The sequence below is a fragment of the Myxine glutinosa genome, chromosome 3 (genome assembly GCF_964187855.1).
Source record: "Myxine glutinosa chromosome 3, kmMyxGlut1.1, whole genome shotgun sequence".
NCBI classification, from domain to species: domain Eukaryota; kingdom Metazoa; phylum Chordata; class Myxini; order Myxiniformes; family Myxinidae; genus Myxine; species Myxine glutinosa.
In genome coordinates, this window is record NC_136263.1 from 190,866,342 (window position 1) to 190,878,998 (window position 12,657).

Here is a 12,657-nt window from a genome sequence, read left to right on the forward strand (position 1 = left end):
ATTCTTCCTTGCAGATTTGCTCAAGCTCTGCCAAGTTGGATGGGGAGCATCGGTGAACAGCAATCTTCAAGTTTTTACACAGATTCTCAATGGGATTAAAGTCTGGGCTTTGGCAAAGCCACTCAAGCACTTTCACATTCTTGTTCTGAAGCAATTCCAGTGTTGCTTTGGCTGTATGTTTTGGGTCATTGCCCTGTTGGAACATAAATCTTTGCTGCAGTCTAATGTCTTTTACACTCTGAAGCAGGTTCTCCTCAAGGATTTGCCTGGATTTGGCTCCATTCATTATTCCCTCTAACCGCACATGTCTCCTAATTCCTGCCGCTGAAAAGCATTCCCATAGCATGATGCTGCCACCACGATGCTTCACGGTAGGGGTGGTGTTAAATGAGGATGAGCTGTGCTCGGTTTCCACCAGACATAGTGCTTTGCATTCATGCCAGAGTGCTACTGACAAATGCTTATATAATTATGATTACTAGCAACGGTACCCATCCTACGGGCGGGGCTTAAATTGGGAGGCCCAAATGAAAAGGCAAAATATAAGAAATTGAAGGCTTTTCTTTTTTTTTTAAACGATTTATATAAACATCCGTTAAATCATATCACATGTAAATCATCAAAATTTAAACAGTATTTGTAGAATTTTAATAAAAGCCACATCACTGTTCATATCGGTAAATATTATTCTATTGAAGGAGCTGCGCTCCAACGTGAGTCGAAAGAATTGACGCGACCAAAGACGGAATTCGTCCGAGTTGCTTTATTGAAACAAAACAGCTCAGGTATTCTGAAAAGCCCGTTTATCGGGCAGCAATATATATACACATTTATGCCCGGGCGTTTGCCCGGGAAAACCGAGACCGGGCATGCCCGGGTGTCAAGGGCGAGTCCTGGAAAGGCGAGTCTGGACATGCCCGGGTGTCCTGGACGCGGCCTGGCAAGTTGAGGCTGGGCGTGCCCGAGCGCTCTGGGCGAGCCCTGGAAAGGCGAGAGCGGGCATGCCCGGACGCTCTGGGCGAGCCCTGGAAAGGCGAGTCTGGACATGCCCGGGCGTCCTGGACGCAGCCTGGCAAGTCGAGGCTGGGCGTGCCCGGGCGCTCTGGGCGAGCCCTGGAAAGGCGAGAGCGGGCATGCCCGGGAAAGACGAGACCGGGCGTGCCCGGGAGGTTCGGGCGTGCCCGGGAACAGCGAGTCCAGGAGAGGAGAGGCGCGTCTGGGCCCGTCCGGACGAGCCTGGCATGGCGATCGCGCCCTGGCCACGTCCTGGCAGGTGCAAGGCGATTGTGTACATTCAGCGGGGACCGCTACACATGCCCCTCCAGAATCGACCTGCACCGGCAGGGTCAATTTAAGGGGGGTCAGGATGACCCGGCCGAAGCGACCCCTGGAGGGTCGTGGGGGGGTGGGGGGTCCGATCCGGTGGTGGGTGGTCGAGCGGGGGGAACTGTAGACGGGGGGCGGCCTCGCCGCGGAGGAAGGGCCAACCGTGGTGGTCGGTCGACGTCCACGTGCGCGGGTTTGAGGCGGTCCACAGAGATCCGGTCCGACCGGCCGCCGACGTCCACGACGAAGGACTTGTCGCCCCGTCGCAGGACCCGGAAGGGCCCGTCGTACGGCGGCCGGAGTGGCCCCCGGTGCGCGTCATGACGCACAAAGACGTACTCCGCTGTGCGAAGGGCCGGGGGGACGTAGGACTGGGGGCCACCGTGGCGGGACGTTGGCACGGGGGCAAATCGTCCGGCGGCCTCCTGGAGGTCCGAGCGCTGGTGTGCGGCGGACCAGGGACTGGTAGCGTCGGGCACGAACTCGCCCGGGATGCGGAGCGGCTGGCCGTAGACGAGCTCGGCGGCGGACGCCCGGAGGTCCTCCTTGGGGGCCTGCGGAGGCCCAAAAGGACCCACGGCAGCCGGTCGGTCCAACCGTCGTCCTGAAGGCCGGCCATGAGTGCGGCCTTCATGGAGCGGTGAAACCGCTCGCACAACCCGTTGGCTTGGGGGTGGTAGGCCGTGGTGCGGTGCAGCGTGACCCCCAACGAGCGGGCGACCGCGCCCCAAAGTTCGGACGTGAACTGTGGGCCGCGGTCGGACAAGATGTCCGCCGGTGCGCCGAAGCGCGCGACCCAGGTGGCGATGAACGCCTGCGCCACGTCGGCGGTGGTAGTGGAGGTGAGGGGCACGGCCTCCGGCCACCTGGTGGTCCTGTCCACCATGGTGAGCAGGTGGGTGAACCCCCGCGATGGGGGCAGGGGACCCACCAGGTCCACGTGGACGTGGTCGAAACGCCGTGCAGGCACGGTGAAAGGTGCAAGCGGGGCCTGGGTGTGGCGGTGGACCTTGGCCCGCTGGCAGGCCGTGCAGGCGTTGGCCCAGTCGCGGACGTTCCGTCGCAGGCCGTGCCAGACGAAACGCGCCGACACCAGCTTTTGAGAAGCTTTCCGGCCCGGGTGAGAAAGGCCGTGGATGGAGGCGAAGATGCGGCGCTGCCAGGAAACGGGCACGATGGGCGAGGCTGGCCCTGGGAGACGTCGCAGAGCAGGACGGTTCCCGCGAAGGGGATGTCGGCCAGGCGGAGGCCCGTGTCCGCCGCCCGGAGGGCCTGCACCGAGGTGTCGGTGGTCTGGTCGGCCGCCATGAGCGCGAAGTCCACGCCGAGGTGGACCGCGTTCGCGCTGGCCCGAGAAAGACAGTCGGCCACGGCGTTGTCTTTGCCGGCGACGTGCCGGATGTCCGTGGTGAATTCCGACACGGCGGAGAGGTGGCGCTGCTGGTGGGCCGACCACGGCTCCGTGACTTTGGCCATTGCATCGACCAACGGCTTATGGTCGACGAAAACCGTGAACGGGCGGCCCTCCAGGAGGTGTCGGAAATGGCGAACGGCCAGGAATAGACCGAGCAGCTCGCGGTCGAACGTGCTGTATTTTAACTCGTTCGGCCGGAGCTGCCGGCTGAAAAAAGCGAGTGGCTGCCAAACCCCGTCCACCCATTGTTCATGGACGGCGCCCACCGCGTAGTTGGAGGCGTCCGTAGTGAGGGCGATGGGCGCATTGAGCACCGGGTGAGCCAGCAGCGTTGCGTCGGCGAGGGCCCGTTTTGCGCTCGCGAAGGCCACGTCCATGGCTGCGGACCAAACGATGTCATGCTTGGCCGGCTTGCCCCGGACGGCCTCGTAAAGGGGCCGCATGAGCTGAGCAGCGCGGGGCACGAATCGGTGATAAAAATTCACCATGCCGAGGAACTCTTGTAGGGCCTTGATGGAACGGGGACGCGGGAACGTGGTGATGGCCTCGACCTTGGTCGGCAGCGGCACGGCCCCGGTCTTGGTGATGCAGTGGCCCAAAAAGTCAACGGTCGTCGTGCCGAAGTGGCATTTGGCCGGGTTGACAATTAAGCCGTGCTCGCTGAGGCGACCGAACAGTGTTCGGAGGTGGAGGAGGTGCTCGGCGCGGGACGTCGGCCGCCCGGACAGGTACCTGGTGGTATCCCCGTATCAGGTCAATTTTGGAAAATTTGACCCGTCCCGACAAACGGGCGGAAAAGTCCTGGATGTGCGGGATCGGGTACCTGTCGGGGGTGGTAGCGTCGTTGAGGCGGCGGTAGTCGCCACACGGGCACCATCCGCCCCCCGGCTTTGGCACGATGTGCAGTGGTGAGGCCCACGCGCTATTGGAGCGCCGCACGATGCCGAGGTGCTCCAATGCGTCAAACTCGGCCTTTGCCACGGCGAGCTTGGCCGGGTCGAGGCGGCGGGCCCTGGCGTAGACCGGCGGGCCCGTAGTGGGTATGTGGTTCTCGATCCCATGCCGCACTGAGACGGCCGAAAACGTCAGCTGCATGAGGGCCGGGAATTCCGCTAGCAGGCGAGCGAACTCGTTCGCCGTCGGGAGGGCGCACGCCAGTTCGGTCGGCGCGGAGCTGCTCATCGTGCACGCCAGGGAGCTGAAGGTCTCGGCGTTGACAAGGCGACGACGTTTGACGTCGACCAGCAGCCCGTGCGCGCAGAGGAAGTCGGTGCCCAGCAAAGCCATGGGGACGCAGTCACAAAGTCACAAAGGTCCACTGAAAGCGCTGGCTGCCGAAGCAGAGGGTGACGTCGCGCGGGCCGAAAGTGCGTATGGCCGAGCCATTAGCAGCGGCCAAAGAGGGGCCGCAAACGGCGTCCCACCTGTCCTGCTCGGAGGCGGGTATGACGCTCAGTTGGGCGCCGGTGTCACAAAGGAAACGCCGCCCGGACGCTTTGTCCCGAATAAAAAGCAAGTTGCCCGAGTGGCCGGCGCTCATGGCTGGGAATGAACGCCGGCCCGGCCGTTTCCCGACTTGCCGAAAGTGCACGGGGGTCGGCACGTCCGAGCCTTGTGTCCGAACCTGGCGTGGTAATATCACCACGCCTGGTCAGGTGGAGGCCCCGGCCGTTGTGTCAGAAGCGGTCGGCGCGGCGTGGCAGCCGCCAGTTGCACCGCCTCGGACGGCGGCAGGCTCCAGGTAGCCGCGCCGATGTGTTGGCCCGCCGAGGAGATCTTATCGGCTTCCCTGGCGAGGGCGCGGGGATCGGTGATCGACGTGCCAGCCAGGGCGAGGCTTACCGGGTGAGGCAGCTGGCGAAGGAACAGCTCGCGGAACAGAAAATCTGGAGAGTGCTCACCGAGCAACGAGAGCATGTAGTCCATGCGCTCGGACGGGCACGTGTCGCCGAGCTCGGGCAGGTCGAGCAGGCGCGTGCGCGTGCCGCCGGTGAGAGGGCGAAAGCGTCGAGGAGGAGCGTCTTCAGCGCGTCATACTTGTCAGCAGCCGGCGGGTGCTCGAGGAGGCTCAGGGCGCGGGCCGCGGTGGCGGAACCGAGCGCTGCCACAACGTGGTGGAAGCGGGTGTCGTCCGCGGTGATGCCTCGCAGGGCAAACTGGGAGTCCGCCTGGGCGAACCAAACAGCCGCGTGAGCCTCCCAGAAGGTAGGCAGTTTAAGAGTCACTGCCGTGTCCATGTCGGTAGGTCACCAGTGAAGGAGCTGCGCTCCAACGCGAGTCGAAAGAATTGACGCGACCAAAGACGGAATTCGTCCGAGTTGCTTTATTGAAACAAAACAGCTCAGGTATTCTGAAAAGCCCGTTTATCGGGCAGCAATATATATACACATTTATGCCCGGGCGTTTGCCCGGGAAAACCGAGACCGGGCATGCCCGGGTGTCAAGGGCGAGTCCTGGAAAGGCGAGTCTGGACATGCCCGGGCGTCCTGGACGCGGCCTGGCAAGTCGAGGCTGGGCGTGCCCGAGCGCTCTGGGCGAGCCCTGGAAAGGCGAGAGCGGGCATGCCCGGACGCTCTGGGCGAGCCCTGGAAAGGCGAGTCTGGACATGCCCGGGCGTCCTGGACGCGGCCTGGCAAGTCGAGGCTGGGCGTGCCCGGGCGCTCTGGGCGAGCCCTGGAAAGGCGAGAGCGGGCATGCCCGGGAAAGAGGAGACCGGGCGTGCCCGGGAGGTTCGGGCGTGCCCGGGAACAGCGAGTCCGGGCATGCCCAGGAGAGGCGCGTCTGGGCCCGTCCGGACGAGCCCGGCATGGCGATTGTGCCCTGGCCGCGTCCTGGCAGGTGCAAGGCGATTGTGTACATTCAGCGGGGACCGCTACACAATCGTGTTTGGAAAAACTGGAAAATTGGAAAAATTTGAAAATTGGGAAAAAAATGAAAAAACTATATGGGACTTTGAAATATAGGACTTTGAAAAACGATATAGGACTAGGACTTTGAAGGTATTTTACTCCAGGGGGTCCCAGGATTACCTACCCAAAATTTCGTTGCGATCGGTTCAGCCGTTTTTGCGGTACCTGGGAACGGCCGGACGGACAGACAGACGGACAGACATTTGGTGAATTGTATGAAGATGAAAGCTGTTCTTGGTACGCGATAAATGTGCTGCCTTTCCCCGACTTCTGTTACGTATATATACCAATAGTGCGATCCTGAATATCTCGTTTCATTTGTATCCATGATGGACAATGGGTTGTAAAAGGGAAGGATTAATGGGAATGCGAAGAGTGTACTCGTATACAAGGTAATTTAGTGCTGAATTTGAATAATATTTAACTGAAGATAGTAAATGTACAGTGTGAAGAACCGTTTGATTCTACAATCACATAGTAGACGCTGATTTGTTTGCTGCGATTTAATGATTAGCCCCACAGTTAATTCACTTTGAAGGTAAATTATTCATGATCTAGGTTGCTCTATTTGTGGTTTGTTTCACAGGTGTGTCAAAAAGCTTGAGGGCCTGCAAATATCTCGCCAGGTCAGAGGTAGCACACTCTTCTTTGAGCTGTGCAGTCTGGGTTTCATTCTTGACCCGACAAAAAAACTGTCAGATTGGTCTTTCACAGACAGGACGTTGCAGTAATGAGGATGCTGCCTGGGATGTCGTCTGCTGGCATGTGCTCATGGTGGACGTTAAAGATTCCACACTCAAAGGCAACATGTCACCCAATTGCTACCTGCCGCATGGTTTGGTTGTCGGCGACTAAACCGACGGCTAGTAGGGAGGGCGACTGTGACATCCTGCCAGGACTAAAAACAACACCTGACAATCTGCCAGGACTAAAAACAACACCTGACAAAGGGTGGATGAGCTCCTTTCCGCAACGGTCATCTAGTACGGAGATGGTATCTCCTAAAAAACACTTAATGGTGGTAGGAAAAGTTCCTTTTGCGCCTGGCCAAGTTACCCCCTCCTACACAGTGGTCCTGTGAAGAAGTTTCCTTGATTGAGGACTAGGTGAGGTTTTTGCCATTTTTCCTCTTCTTCTTTTTCTCTGTAGTCCTTCACATTTAGTCGCATCCAGCCATAGGGTGAATTGTAAAAATATGACAACTGGACCTGTTGCTTATCTGCACCCTGGCCTAATGTTGTAATGCAAATTTGGTGGCATTCTCACTGGTGTGTCTGGAGAAGAAGATTTCTGGAGAAGAATCGTCTGGAGAAGAAGGGTATAGGGGAAATGGAGGAAAAATAATTGAGAAAAGCGAGAGGATGGAGGAAGACAGGAAGACAAAGGCTTAATAGCAGTGTGGACAAGAGAAAAAAGTTTGCGAGGAGTGGAGTGAGGGATCAGGTGGAATGAGAAGTAGAGGGCCGGTGGACTGAGGGGTAAGGCATCAGGTGGAATGAGGAGTAGAGGATCAGGTGGACTGAGGAGTAGGGATCAGGTGGAATGAGGAGTAGAGGATCAGGTGGACTGAGGAGTAAGGGGTCAGGTGGAATCAGGAGTAGAGGAAGGAGTAAGGAAGCAATCAGGTGGAATGAGGAGTAGAGGATCAGGTGGAATGAGGAGTGAGGGATCAGGTGGAATGAGTAGTAGAGGATCAGGTGAAATGACGAGTCGTCGATCAGGTGGAATGAGGAGTAGGCGATCAGGTGGAATGACGAGTAGAGGATCAGGTGGAATGAGGAGTAGAGGATAAGGTGGAATGAGGAGTGAGGGATCAGGTGAAATGAGGAGTAGAGGATCAGGTGGACTGTAGAGTAGGGATCAGGTGGACTGAGGAGTAGGGATCAGGTGGAATGAGGAGTAGAGGATCAGGTGAAATGAGGAGTAGAGGATCACGTGGACTGCGGATTAGGGATCAGGTGGAATGAGGAGTAAGTGGTCAGGTGGAATGATGATTAGGCGATCAGGTGGAATGACGAGTAATCGCTCAGGTGGAATGACGAGTAGTCGATCAGGTGGAATGAGGAGTAGAGGATCAGGTGGACTGCGGAGTAGGGATCAGGTGAAATGAGGAGTAGATGATCATGTGGACTGCGGAGTAGGGATCAGGTGGAATGACGAGTAAAGAATCAGGGGGAATGAGGAGTAGGCAATCAGGTGAAATGAGGAGTAGAGGATCAGGTGGACTCTGGAGTAGGGATCAGGTGGACTGTGGAGTAGGGATCAGGTGGACTGTGGAGTAGGGATCAGGTGGACTGAGGAGTAAGGATCAGGTGGAATGAGGAGGAGGGATCAGGTGGAATGAGGAGTCGTCGATCAGGTGGAATGACGAGTAGAGAATCAGGTGGAATGAGGAGTAGGCGATCAGGTGAAATGAGGAGTCGAGGATCAGGTGGACTGCGGAGTCGAGGAGTAAGGCATCAGGTGGAATGAGGAGTAGGGATCAGGTGGAATGAGGAGTCGAGGATCAGGTGAAACGAGGAGTCGAGGATCAGGTGGACTGCGGAGTCGAGGAGTAAGGCATCAGGTGGAATGAGGAGTAGGGATCAGGTGGAATGAGGAGTAGTCAATCAGGTGGACTGTGGAATAGGGATCAGGTGGAATGAGGAGTAGGGATCAGGTGGAATGAGGAGTAGTCGATCAGGTGGACTGTGGAGTAGGGATCAGGTGGAATGAGGAGGAGGGATCAGGTGGAATGAGGAGTCGTCGATCAGGTGGAATGACGAGTAGAGAATCAGGTGGAATGAGGAGTAGGCGATCAGGTGAAATGAGGAGTAGAGGATCAGGTGGACTGTGGAGTAGGGATCAGGTGGACTGAGGAGTAAGGGGTCAGGTGGAATGAGGATTGGACGATCAGGTGGAATGAGGAGTAGGCGATCAGGTGGAATGATGAGTAAGCGATCAGGTGGAATGAGGAGTAGAGGATAAGGTGGAATGAGGAGTGAGGGATCAGGTGAAATGAGGAGTAGAGGATCAGGTGGACTGTGGAGTAGGGATCAGGTGGACTGAGGCGTAGGGATCAGGTGGAATGAGGAGTAGAGGATCAGGTGAAATGAGGAGTAGAGGATCACGTGGACTGCGGATTAGGGATCAGGTGGAATGAGGAGTAAGTGGTCAGGTGGAATGATGATTAGGCGATCAGGTGGAATGACGAGTAATCGATCAGGTGGAATGACGAGTAGTCGATCAGGTGGAATGAGGAGTAGAGGATCAGGTGGACTGCGGAGTAGGGATCAGGTGAAATGAGGAGTAGATGATCATGTGGACTGCGGAGAAGGGATCAGGTGGAATGACGAGTAAAGAATCAGGGGGAATGAGGAGTAGGCAATCAGGTGAAATGAGGAGTCGAGGATCAGGTGGACTCTGGAGTAGGGATCAGGTGGACTGTGGAGTAGGGATCAGGTGGACTGAGGAGTAAGGGGTCAGGTGGAATGAGGATTAGGTGATCAGGTGGAATGAGGAGTCGAGGATCAGGTGAAACGAGGAGTCGAGGATCAGGTGGACTGCGGAGTCGAGGAGTAAGGCATCAGGTGGCATGAGGAGTAGGGATCAGGTGGAATGAGGAGTAGTCAATCAGGTGGACTGTGGAATAGGGATCAGGTGGAATGAGGAGTAGGGATCAGGTGGAATGAGGAGTAGTCGATCAGGTGGACTGTGGAGTAGGGATCAGGTGGAATGAGGAGGAGGGATCAGGTGGAATGAGGAGTAGTCGATCAGCTGGAATGACGAGTAGAGAATCAGGTGGAATGAGGAGTAGGCGATCAGGTGAAATGAGGAGTAGAGGATCAGGTGGACTGTGGAGTAGGGATCAGGTGGACTGAGGAGTAAGGGGTCAGGTGGAATGAGGATTGGACGATCAGGTGGAATGAGGATTAGAGGATCAGGTGAAACGAGGAGTAGAGGATCAGGTGGACTGCGGAGTAGGGATCAGGTGGAATGAGGATTAGGCGATCAGGTGGAATGAGGCGTAGAGGAGTAAGGCATCAGGTGGAATGAGGAGTAGAGGAGTGAGGCATCAGGTGAAATGAGGAGTAGAGGATCAGGTGGACTGCGGAGTAGGGATCAGGTGGAATGAGGAGTAGAGGATCAGGTGGACTGCGGAGTAGGGATCAGGTGGAATGAGGAGTAGAGGATCAGGTGGACTGCGGAGTAGGGATCAGGTGGAATGAGGAGTAAGGGATCAGGTGGAATGAAGAGTAAGGGATCAGGTGGAATGAGGAGTAGGCGATCAGGTGAAATGAGGAGTAGAGGAGTAGAGGAGTAAGGCATCATGTGGAATGAGGAGTAGAGGAGTAAGGCATCAGGTAGAATGAGGAGTAGGGGAGTAAGGCATCAGGTGGAATGAGGAGTAGAGGCTCAGGTGGAATGAGGAGTCGGGATCAGGTGGACTGAGGAGTAGAGTATCAGGTTGAATGAGGAGTAGTTGGGCCGTGATGTATGGAGCACACGGGTGGAGGGAGAGGGGGTAGTCTGCAAAAAGTGCGTCATATTTGCGGACGTAATAAATAGATGTATGAGTTTGGGAGTCATACCCAAGCTTTGTCGATTATGAGGACACATCGTCTGTTATTTCATTCTCTGTAACGGAATGCAATTTTTACTTCAAGAAAGTAGTCGAATGGTTCACTCTTGTATTTGTAAACCGATGATGGAAGTGAAGAGGAGGCGGTTCTTATCTATCTATCTATAATTCCAGTAATCTCTGTCTGTACGTCTGTACGTCTGTACGTTTGTTTGTCTGTGACCGCTGTTTCTCGACAACCACGGGTCCGATATACTTTTAACTTGCCAGGTATATTGCTGGGGACCCGAGGATGTGCCTTTTCAAGGTTTCATATTAATCGGACAATTACTTACCGAGCTATGTCCAAAAAACGATTCAACCAATCAGAGAGCAGCGAACGATCGCGTGTGCCGAACGTGGCGGGCACACTCTGCCTCGGATGGCACATTTGAGAGCGTATTCATTTATTTCACGTTTGCAAACTATGTTGGCGTTAAACTATGTTTTACAACTAATAAAAACGAATTTGCGATTCATTCGCTTTCCTGCGCGTTTGTGCACGCGATGGCGATTTCTTTACCAAACTCCGGAAGCCGTTCGCTTTGGACCAAACCATTGCATGTAAATAGAGGGGGGGGATTGTCACCACTCGCAAGCCGTTCGCTTTGGACCAAACCATTTCATGTAAATAGAGGGGGGGGGATATAATTTTAGATATAGATATAGTACGGGCATGCCCTAGTCTATCTATAATTCCAGTAATCTCTGTCTGTACGTTTGTCTGTGACCGCTGTTTCTCGACAACCACGGGTCCGATATACTTTTAACTTGCCAGGTATATTGCTGGGGACCCGAGGATGTGCCTTTTCAAGGTTTCATATTAATCGGACAATTACTTACCGAGCTATGTCCAAAAAACGATTCAACCAATCAGAGAGCAGCGAACGATCGCGTGTGCCGAACGTGGCGGGCACACTCTGCCTCGGATGGCACATTTGAGAGCGTATTCATTTATTTCACGTTTGCAAACTATGTTGGCGTTAAACTATGTTTTACAACTAATAAAAACGAATTTGCGATTCATTCGCTTTCCTGCGCGTTTGTGCACGCGATGGCGATTTCTTTACCAAACTCCGGAAGCCGTTCGCTTTGGACCAAACCATTGCATGTAAATAGAGGGGGGGGGATTGTCACCACTCGCAAGCCGTTCGCTTTGGACCAAACCATTTCATGTAAATAGAGGGGGGGGATATAATTTTAGATATAGATATAGTACGGGCATGCCCTAGTCTATCTATAATTCCAGTAATCTCTGTCTGTACGTTTGTCTGTGACCGCTGTTTCTCGACAACCACGGGTCCGATATACTTTTAACTTGCCAGGTATATTGCTGGGGACCCGAGGATGTGCCTTTTCAAGGTTTCATATTAATCGGACAATTACTTACCGAGCTATGTCCAAAAAACGATTCAACCAATCAGAGAGCAGCGAACGATCGCGTGTGCCGAACGTGGAGGACACACTCTGCCTCGGATGGCACATTTGAGAGCGTATTCATTTATTTCACGTTTGCAAACTATGTTGGCGTTAAACTACGTTTTAAAACTAATAAAAACGAATTTGCGATTCATTCGCTTTCCTGCGCGTTTGTGCACGCGATGGCGATTTCTTTACCAAACTCCGGAAGCCGTTCGCTTTGGACCAAACCATTGCATGTAAATAGAGGGGGGGGGGGGGGGGGTTCTGTGGTCGTTGCGAATGGACCAAACCATTCATGTAAATAGAGGGGGGGGATTGTCACTGTACTCGCAAGCCGTTCGCCGTTCGCTTTGGCGTTGCGAATGGACCAAACCATTTCATGTAAATAGAGGGGGGGGATATAATTTTAGATAGATATATAGTACGGGCATATATATAGTACGGGCATGCCCTAGTCTATCTATAATTCCAGTAATCTCTGTATGTGTGTTTGTTTGTTTGTTTGTTTGTTTGTCTGTGACCGCTGTTTCTCGACAACCACGGGTCCGATATACTTTAAACTTGCCAGGTATATTGCTGGGGACCCGAGGATGTGCCTTTTCAAGGTTTCATATTAATCGGACAATTACTTACCGAGCTATGTCCAAAAAACGATTCAACCAATCAGAGAGCAGCGAGCTATCGCGTGTGCCGAACGTGGCGAACACACTCTGCCTCGGACGGCACATTTGAGAGCGTATTCATTTATTTCACGTTGGCAAACTATGTTGCCGCTATGTTGGCGTTAAACTATGTTTTAAAACTAATTAAAACCATTTCATGTAAATAGAGGGGGGGGGGGGGGGGATTGTCACTGTACTCGCAAGCCGTTCGCCGTTCGCTTTGGCGTTGCGAATGAACCAAAACATTTCATGGACCAAACCATTTCATGTAAAGCGTTCGCCGTTCGCTTTGGCGTTGCGAATGGACCAAAACATTTCATGAAC